The sequence below is a fragment of the Magnolia sinica genome, chromosome 1 (assembly GCF_029962835.1).
Source record: "Magnolia sinica isolate HGM2019 chromosome 1, MsV1, whole genome shotgun sequence".
Classification (NCBI taxonomy): Eukaryota; Viridiplantae; Streptophyta; class Magnoliopsida; order Magnoliales; family Magnoliaceae; genus Magnolia; species Magnolia sinica.
The window spans coordinates 6,386,080-6,396,814 of NC_080573.1; the positions used below are offsets into that span (position 1 = coordinate 6,386,080).

At 39.1% G+C, this 10,735-nt stretch overlaps 1 non-coding gene across 1 annotated transcript; it reads right to left on the reverse strand.

Annotated features, from left to right (window-relative positions):
• Positions 1-1,453: 1,453 nt before the first annotated feature.
• LOC131222302 (small nucleolar RNA R71) lies at positions 1,454-1,560 on the reverse strand. Its single transcript, XR_009159992.1, has one exon. It is a non-coding gene; the product is annotated as a small nucleolar RNA R71 (small nucleolar RNA).
• Positions 1,561-10,735: the final 9,175 nt, after the last annotated feature.

Sequence of the window (10,735 nt, forward strand, 5' to 3'; positions counted from 1 at the left end):
ATAACTTACAAAAAAAAAAAATTTAGTTACTGTAAATATGAAAGACATTACCAGAAATAGAGGTATTTTAGAAACAAATAGAAAATCATTGGTATTGGATGATTGATACTTCTAGAATTTCCATGATTTTTATGAAGCTTGAAATAAAATAAAATTTTGTAGAATAAAATTTAATTATTAATGAATCACTATGAATTTTTTTTTTTAAATAATAATAATAATAATTTTGTAGCTAAAGTGGTAAGGATTTACTTTCAAATAGCACTTTAGTTGTAGACTTTTATTTGATTTTTAGAACTAACTTGTTTTCCTATTTTATAGGATCCTGACATAAGTTTCTAAATTGGTAATTCCTTCCTAATCTCTATACTTTGTCTACTTTTTAAAATTAGGGTTTAAATTTTGAAAATTTTTAATCCTAGTATTTTTCTATTTTTAGGAAGTAGTTTATTTTTAGAAACTTTCCTCTTTTGTTTTTTTTACTTTCTAATTTTAACTCTTTTAGAATCTAACTTTGTTTCCTAATTTACTTTTAGAAATTTTCTACTTGTAGAATTTTTGTTTAGAAACTAACCTTCCTATTTTGTAGGCCTTTAAGATAGAAATTTCTAATTCGGTAAGCTCCTTCCCTACTTTCTATTTTTCAGTTTTCTTTTAGTAATTTACTTTTTAGTGTTGGGCTTTCTTCTTTAAAAACTAGTTTACTTCTATCTTCCTTTTTAAGGATTTTCCAATTCTAGACATTCTCTTTAGAACTGACTTGTTTGTTTTCTTTTGCAGGTCCTTAACTTAGGGGCTCCAATTTGGTAACTCCTTTTCAACCCTCTCTTTCTTTTTAGATTCCCTTTCTTAGGATTAGGTTTTTGAATTTAATTGAGGGCTGCGAGTGTTTCATGCCCAAGTGGGCCCGTGACAACACTCGACGTCTCTTGACTGAAGGAGGATTGGTTGAGGGAGGTTGACTATCCATCGCAGGACTAGACACCACTTGAAATTTCCTGAGTTAATTGAAGTTATGGCTGAAGACCAACCTCCTCTACTCCCACCCAGGGTGGAGGATACCCAAGATGAGAATGAGGTGCATCAGGCACCCCCGCCTCGTACTTTACGAGATTATCTACAACTGGCGGGAGTGAGTATGCCCTCATGCATGATTTTCCCTGAAAACACAGGACAAATGGACATCAAGCCAGGAGTTATCCAACTCCTTCCCAAATTCCATGGACTTGAATCAGAGAGTCCATATTTACATTTGAAAGAGTTCAATGAGATTATAGCTACATTATGTTTTCCTAATGTATCTGAGGATACAATCAGGCTGAAACTCTTTCCCTTTTCCTTAAAAGAGAAAGCTAAGGCGTGGTTACATTCACTGTGTCCTAGATCCATTGACACATGGAACGACATGCAGAGGGAATTCATAAAAAAATTCTTCCCACATCATAAAACGATTACCTTCAGAAAAGCGATCATGAACTTTGCCCAAAAGGAAGATGAAACATTCTTCCAATGTTGGGAAAGATTCAAAGATTTGGTCAGTCCATGCCCACAACACGGATTTGAAACGTGGCGCATTACAAATTTTTTCTATGATGGACTGACATCTTCCATGCGCCAAATGGTCGAGACAATGTGTAATGGAGAGTTTATTAATAAAGATGTTGACGAGGTATGGGATTACCTCGATAGTCTTGCTGAAAAAACACAATCATGGGACTATTACCCAATGGCGAACACCACGTCTAGGCCGACTCAATTAAAGGAGAAAGGTGGATTATATCTCTTGAAAGAAGAGGATGATCTCAAGTGTAAAGTGACTACGCACATAAGGAAAGTTGAGGCCATGGAAGGAAAGAAGGATAAGGTTAATGAAATTGTTTGCGGCATCTGTGATTGCAACATTCATACAACTGAAAATTGTCCTACAATACCCGCATTTCGAGGAGTGTTGAATGAACAAGCCAATGCCGTAAACAACTATCAAAGACCTTTTACTGGACCTAACTCCAGTACGTACAATCCTGGCTGGAAAAATCATCCAAACTTTAGTTGGAGGAATGAACAAACGGCTACCCCTCAAGGTTTCTTCAATCAAAATCCAAATCAAGTGAAACCTCAAGAGGAACCGGTTCAAAATTTCATACAAGAGCTGGCTCAGGCAATGCGGAAAATTACAGATTTTATGCAAAAGATAAATTCTCGTATGACGGTTATAGAAAAGGGGATGCTTCCTGCACAACCTCTCCCCAATCCTAAACCGCAGTACGAAATTAATGATCCCAGCTCTTCAAATCAGATGGGGCACGCTAAATCCATCACCACTCTTAGGAGTGGAAAGATCATTGATAAAATTCTTCCGGTTAGGCCCGAAAAGCCTGAAGAACCAAAAGAGGACAACAATGATGGATCCAGTGATGCCCCACAAAAATTAGAACCGGAACTTCTAGAGAAGCCAGTTGCTCCGTTCCCCCAACGGTTGGTTTCACCAAAACCTCTCTCTAACTCTCAGGATATCCTAGAGGTGTTGAAACAAGTGAAAGTCAACATTCCTCTACTTGATGTCGTGAAACAGATTCCTTCATATGCCAAATTTCTGAAAGACTTATGCACGATCAAAAGACGAAAAATTATTCAAAAGAAAATCTTCTTGACTGAGAAAGTGAGTGTCATCCTGAAGCAAGACGTGCCGCAGAAATTCAAGGATCCCGGTAGCCCAATCATATCATGTGTAATCGGGAACCATCGAATTGATCACGTACTTCTTGACTTAGGAGCGAGCGTAAATCTGATTCCCTACTCGGTATACAAACAGTTAGATTTGGATGACATAAAACCCACCCTGACCACACTACAACTTGCTGATTGCTCTGTTCGTGTACTAAGAGGGATAATTAAGGATGTGTTAGTCCAGGTCGATAAATTTTACTACCCTGTAGATTTTATCATCCTGGACACCGAACCCATCAATAACATGAGCACTCAGATTCCCGTCATTCTTGGTCGCCCATTCCTTGCCACGTCAAATGCAATTATCAATTGCAGGAATGGTGTCATGACTATGTCTTTTGAAAATTTGACATTGGAGTCAAACATTTTTTTCAATAACGGTAGCAACTCAGAGGATGATGACGATTTTCACGACATTAACATGATTGACTTTTTCGTGGAAGATACGACACCTCTGACCTTATCCTCCGACCATCTAGAGACATGCCTGGCCCACTCTCATGATTTTGATGATGACATGATTAGGGAGACGTGTGCCTTGCTTGATACTGCACCGGTACTTGAAGTTAACCGGTGGAGGCCACAATTTGAAGAATTGCCACAAACCGATGTAGTGCTTCTACCGTCTAACCTCAAGCCGCCAAAGCTTGACCTAAAACCTTTGCCCTCTAATTTGAAATATGCCTATTTAGGTCAAGATGAGACATATCCGGTGGTGATCTCTGCCCACCTGGAGAAAGAACAGGAGAGTATGCTCATATCTACTCTCATTGAGCATAAAGGAGCCCTGGGATGGACGATAGCGGACCTCAAGGGAATCGATCCCTCGATTTGTACTCACCGCATATATCTTAAGGATAATGCAAAAACCGCCCGACAACCACAACGTAGACTAAATCCAAATATGAAGGAAGTGGTTAGGCCGATGTTCTTAAACTATTGGACGTGTGTATCATATACCCTATATTTGATAGTCAATGGGTGAGTCCAACTCAAGTGGTCCCTAAGAAGTCCGGAATCACCATCGTAGCCAATGCTAATAATGAACTCGTGCCAACTAGAGTCACTACTGGTTGGAGAATGTGCATTGACTACAGAAAGTTGAATACCGTCACGAGGAAAGACTACTTTTCTTCACCATTCATTGATAAGATCCTTAAAAGGTTAGCTGGTCATTCCTATTACAGTTTTCTTGACGGGTATTCGGGCTACAACCAGATAGAGATAGCCCATGAAGACCAGGAAAAGACCACATTTACATGTCCCTACGGCACCTTTGCCTACCGAAGAATGCCATTCGGACTATGTAATGCCCCTGCCACCTTTCAGCGATGTATGCTTAGTATCTTTTCTGATATGGTGGGGCAATATCTAGAGGTTTTCATGGACGACTTCTCTATTTACGGTCCATCTTTCAGCAAGTGCTTGGAAAGTCTTAAATGTGTGCTGAAAAGATGTGAAGAAAAGAACTTGGTACTTAATTGAGAGAAGTGTCATTTCATGGTTCGGAAGGGAATTGTCCTTGGGCATATCATCTCGTCCAAGGGAATCGAGGTAAATAAGGCAAAAATCGATCTTATCTCTAATCTACCTCCACCCAAGAACATTAGAGACGTGTGATCCTTCTTAGGACACGCAGGATTTTACAGGCGATTCATAAAGGACTTTAGTCTCCTCTCTCGTCCTTTATATAATCTTCTTCAAAAGGATGCTCCGTACGAGTGGACTGAGAAATGCCAGGAAGCTTTCACCAAGCTTAAGGGCACGGTAAGCGAATTTGTTACACTAGAACTCAAGAATGGGGTTTATGTGGTTAGTTACAAATGAGGAATCGTCTTCCTTATGTAGACCTAAGATCCTTTTACCTACCTTACATGGATAGCTAAGATAAGGCTTACGATGTCATCCTGTGGCTAAGAAAACTTTAGAAACCATCTAGATAATCCTGCGTAGTTTCTACAATACATTCTTCTACCACTCTAGAATTTTCTATACATGTATAAACCTCTTAACCTACAAAATGTGCCAAAATGTCTAGTTTCATGGAATAGCCTCCTTGAAATTTTTAATATATCCATGACATCAATTAACAAATGAAGATTGATGCTCTGTGGGTTGTCAATGAACCAAGTGTATTTTTTTTTCATATTGGAGTTTTAATATTTTGTTTCTTTTTAGAAATTACTTCTAACCATGATAGAAATCATCTGGTATGATTAAATTAGATTATTTTTAGTATATTTTTCTACTTCAAATAGTTTCTAGTACGGTTGAACTACGACTCTTGAATAGGGTTGAGTTTAATTGTTTAATACTTTCTAAGTTCATATTCGATGCAGTCTTCACTAAAATATTGTAAGTTTTCTTATTTTCTTATGGAATCAAGATTCATACCACATTGAGGAGATGATGTTCTTCCTCTTTTCATTCTCGCGGCCTTTCTAGGGTCACCATCTCTTCTAAACCCTAGAGAGAACTCTCTCATTCTAGATCTACTTCGAACCCATCTCTAAAAAAAACCCATCTCAAACTCCCTTCACAAATCCAACACTAAACCCATTTCATTTCTCCAAAACATTTTCATTAACAATCCATTTCCTTGCCAAGGGAAGTGACGTTTCTAGCAACTGTTGCCTCCTTCTCCATTCTGTGATTCTTTCCCTCATGGGGGAAGAAGCACCCCCACCCTCATCCAACCCAGAAGAATAGAAGCTTAACACACAGATAATTAGTAGTTGTTTTGAGTCAGTTAAGACTATTTCCATGTGTTGAAGGATAATTAGAACTTTTGCTTGACTAGGTTATATTTCCCTTACATTTGGAATATCTATGCTGAAATCCATATTGTAGGATGTAACTGGCCATACTAATGACACTTTGAATCCAATATGAATGTATGGATTACCTTGAAATTTTCTTGTTGCCTTGTGAATGCTTGTATGTATGATTGCCTTACTGCGTCCTTATTAACGTTATTAGCACTTCAAACCACCAGAATACTTTAAAACTTTCGACTATTCCTTCATTCTTGAAATTTATGAAACTAAAGTGCAGTCTGCTCCTAACCCACTAGACATGAGATCGAAATGGTGATATACATATAAGATTTTATACTACTAGAAACCTTTTTAAGATAATCATTTGACCATAAGCACCGTAGGAGATTTAAATCACTAAGTTAGATAAGAATTAAAATGAGCACTCTCTCGGACCAAGACCCAAAGGACAACCTTATAAATAGAAAATTTAAATATTTCAATAATGGCCGTTTCCTAAACATTTAAATTGATCGGACTACGGAATTACGGAAGTATACACCTGCGAAGCATTTGCGGCTTGACTCAATTCTCAATCCTGGGCGACTACCAATGGACTCACTGCTTTGACCGAGCAGAATACCAGAATCTACCAGGACGAAAAAGGGATACAATGAGCCTTCTACCCTAGTCAGGTAGATGATCGACGTATCGGGTTCAAGCCTACTACAACCGTCTCTCCGTATTGGTCTACCATTGAAAACAAATATTTTTACTCTAGATAGAAGAAAACTGTCGCCATGAATCTAAATCTTTATAAATAAATTTTAGTAAACTATCGGGGTGAAAAAGTTTTAAGGGGGGTAGACTAAAATGAGCCAGCCTAACATGGATAGTATACACCCTATCATGCATATAAACTTAAAATTAATAAAACTTGGGCAAAGGAAATAATAAAATCTTTGCTTATTACCCTTAGGCAATTTCAGGGACGAAATTATTTTTAAGGGAGGTAGATTGTAACATCCTAGATTGTCACTGTTTTGGATTTCCAAAAATCCTTGAATTTTTTTTATTAATTAACTTATAATATCACTCATGACTATTAGCACTCAATGTTAGCTTATACATGAGTGGTCCAGTCTGGTCACAATCTGGTAAGGAACTCTTGGCCGTAGTGTTCGCTTTGGACAAATTTAGGTCCTACTTGATCGAATCCAAGATCATTATTTACATGGATCACGCGGCGCTCAAGTATCTTCTGTCTAAGAATGATGCTAAGTCCCGCCTGATAAGATGGATCCTCCTACTCAAGGAATTTGACCTAGAAATAAAAGATAAAAAGAGAGTAGAGAACGTAGTAGCTGACCATTTGTCTCACCTTAATCCCTCTGATTCCCTTGAGACGACACATATCAATGATATATTCCCTGACGAACAGTTGTTCAGAGTCTCTCATTCACCTTGATTCGCTGATATCGCTAATTATCTTGCCATAGGTTTTATACTGAAACATTAGACTGTGCAAGATAAGAAGAATTTTTTTACCAAGGTACGCAACTTTTTCTGGGATGATTCATATTTGTTTAAATATTGCCAAGGCCAAATCTTAAGGAGATGTGTACCAGATGATGAGCATCAGAGTGTCATCTCCTTTTGTCTCTCACGGGCCTTTGGTGGTCACTTTTCTGCTAAAAAGACCACGGCCAAGATTCTGCGGCGTGGCTTTATTGACCCACTATGTTTAGGGACACTCATGAGTTTTGCAAAGCTTGTGAGCGTTGTCAGAAATTGGGAGCATTGTCCCATCAAAATATAATGCCCTTGAATCTCATTCTTATCATAGAGGCATTTGATTGCTGAGGCATCAATTTCATGGGACCATTCCCCCAATCTTTTAGAAATCGAGATATTTTGCTCACCGCAAACTATGTCACTAAATGGGTCGAAGCAATTCCGTGTCGAACTAATGACCATTGCACGGTCATTAAATTCCTAAAAGAAAACATCCTTTCTTGATTTGGAACGCCTCGAGCCATCATTAGTGATGGGGGCTCACACTTTTGTAATAAACCATTTGAGAGCTTAATGACGAACTACGGTATCTCTCATAAGGTGAGCACCGCATACCACCCAGACAAGTGGACAACCCGAGATTTCTAATAGGGAAATTAAACACATTTTGGAGAAATGGTTAACCCGATCGTAAGGATTGGTTAATCCGATTGACCGATGCCTTATGGGCATACCGTTCGGCCTTTAAAACCCCTATTGGAATGTCTCCTTTAGACTTGTCTATGGAAAGGCTTGTCACTTGCCTTTGGAAGTGGAACATAAAGCGATTGGCCGATCCAAAATCTTAAACCCATTCTTGGCAACGTGTCTCGCTACGCAAACTTCAATTGAAGAAACTCAAAATCCGGAATGATGCGTATGATAATTCGAGAATTTACAAGGACAAGATGAAAGCATTTCATGACCAACACATTTTGTGAAAATCATTCACGCCCGGTCAGAAAGTCCTTTTGTACAATTCTCGATTACATCTCTTTCCGGGTAAGCTTCGATCTCGTTGGACTGGCCCTTACATTGTTGTTATTGTTTTTCCTCATGGGACCGTTGAGATAAGAGATCCCGACAATGGCAAGGAGTTTAAAGTCAATGAACATCGATTGAAACCATTTGTCGAGAAATTTAATTCAGAGGACATGTCCATGTCCCTGACTGCTCTTGTTTACCAGGATTGATCTCCTAGTCTGATGGAGGTACAGATAAGTTTATCGCTTTCATAGGACTAAGGTAGTTGCTTTATTTGTCTGGCTGAAGACGGTAAACTTAGCGCTCCTGGGAGGCAACCCAGTTCTTCATTTCATTTCATTTTTTAGTTCAATGTTTGTGGGTAACATTACTGCAAACCCTCACGAGACTACAACTCGTCCACTAGGGGCAACCTAGGGGTTTAAAGGCTTGTTGCATACGCTAAATGCAATCGAGAGCACCTATGAAAGTGGTATAGGTAGGATTTTATTTTTGTTATTTTATTTTACTTCTGTTGGTTTTTCTTTTGTGCTGACCCGCTATTACGTAGGTATCTTTGGAAAGCCTCTTGATTCTTTCATCCAGGTAATATCTTTCCATCACTCCCCTTATATTTTTGTTGTCCCATGTGCATTGCATGCTTATTTCTTTTACATTGAGGACAATGTAGATTTTAGGTTGGGGGTGGGAGATTAGGTTTCCTAATCAGTATGTTCCTAGTCATGAGCAGGGATTTTTTTTTTTTTTTTGGACTTTCTTGTGAATTCGAAGGGATTTTGACGGCCATCTAGGGCACTTAAAATTTCAAGATACATGATGTTGAAAATTTAAGACATTTGGATTCAGTATCTATTGGATTGCATAATTAAGTTTGAATTGTTAATTTATAATTAGAAGTTGTACACTTTGATTGAGTTATGATCTCACATGTCACATCTCGCTTTCACATTAAGGTCTCAGTTTGATATTGAAGGATTTACTTGGTACTCACTAAGCATGAAGGAACCGGCTTGAGAAAATTGAAAGGATTGGGTGAATAATCTTCACCATGGGTTTGCTCCCTATAGGTGAAGATTTGATTTCCCAAAGTAGCCGACGGAAAGTGGTGGGCAATGGTCTTCATCATAGGTTTGCTCCCTATAGGTGAAGATTTGATTCCTCCCCTTGGCGGCATTTTAATGAAAAATATATATATATCAAAGGTCGATTAATGAAAAGATAATCCGTGAGGAAAGTTTTAGTTATTATGAATTATCTTAGTGTTTACCGATAATATCATGAAATTAAGAAGTGAACCTTAATGATAAGCCGAGATTACACGATACACCCATGGAATTCAATATTTAGAATCGTTCTAATTAATAGATTAATATTTGAGCTTGATTATGAAGTGTACCGTGCGCTTGATTCCAAGAGAAAGTACTGCCCAACATTCATGAATCTTAGAATTCTAGTCTCTGGGTTGTTTTCAAAAATTACACGAGTTTATACAAATTGTCTTATAATTCTCAACTTATTTTTCGCATACCTTGCTCGGGACTAGCAAGATGCTGGTTGAGGGTTGTGTTGAGGGTCAAATACTTCATATTAGACCCCGGTTATTGCCTGGATTTACAAACATTGTACTGTCTAGCAGTCTGATTTAATTGTGTTTTTGCTGCAAGGTGATCTTAGGAGCCTGCACTGGAAAATGGTACTACAAGCATGGAATTAACGCTCCGATGATGCCAAGGTAAGGGACAGACCCCAGGGGAGTAAGATCAATGGATATACATGTCGAAAATACGAGAAAGTTGAGAAATTGAATCTCAAGTGGCCCGAAATTAGTCCAGAATGCAAGATCACAGGGTTTCCACCATCCGTTCAGCTCAAAACTTTATGCATATCCTCAGGACCATAAATTAACCGTACACATCAAATTTAAACCATCGAATCCTTGTAGAAGTGGCCCAATGGGCAGATCAGCCCCTTAATTCCTTAAGTGGGGCCCACTTGATCTCTGGATACGCTTTAATTTTGAAATCATCGACTTAAATGAGGCTACAAAACAGATGGACGGCGCAGATCTTTCAGATACATCACTATGGATCCCACATGTACATTGAATGTATGTAAGGTGCAAGTGCACCCACTACGCACTGGACGAAAACTCCTCGGGTCAAGCCGGTTGACCCGACCTTCTTCACAAAGGAAACAGCGTCCGCACGCTGTTTCGTTGGCTTGGAGTAGTGGGGCCCATTCTTCGCCCCATTGCATGATCAGAGCTGTCCATTCACTCCATAGATGGGGTAAAAAACTAGTCATTTCTAACCGAAATTTCGAGCAGAATTCAGTGGACGGAATGAATTTCTCAAAATAAAATCGAAGTGGGCCCCACCAACTTCAACAGCGACCCATCCTTGGCAGGCCCTGTTTTTCCGTGTCCGGAAAAACCGAAAATTGCGGGCAGTTGCAGGCCACCGTCCGTGATTGGATCGATGATCCATACCATTCAACCTCTTGAAAGGGTGGTCCTAACCCTAACCATGATGTTTGTTTCAAAAGAACTGGACAGTCAGTCGAGCAAACGGAGTTCAAAAGCAGGGCATTTTCACTTTTTGTGGCGCACGCCGTTTCCCTGCTGCGTAAAACTTCCGCTGGAGTGCGGAACCTCTCGACCGACCTTCTCCAGCTATAAACAGAGAAAGAAGGGAACGTGAGAGGGGGCTTTGGCT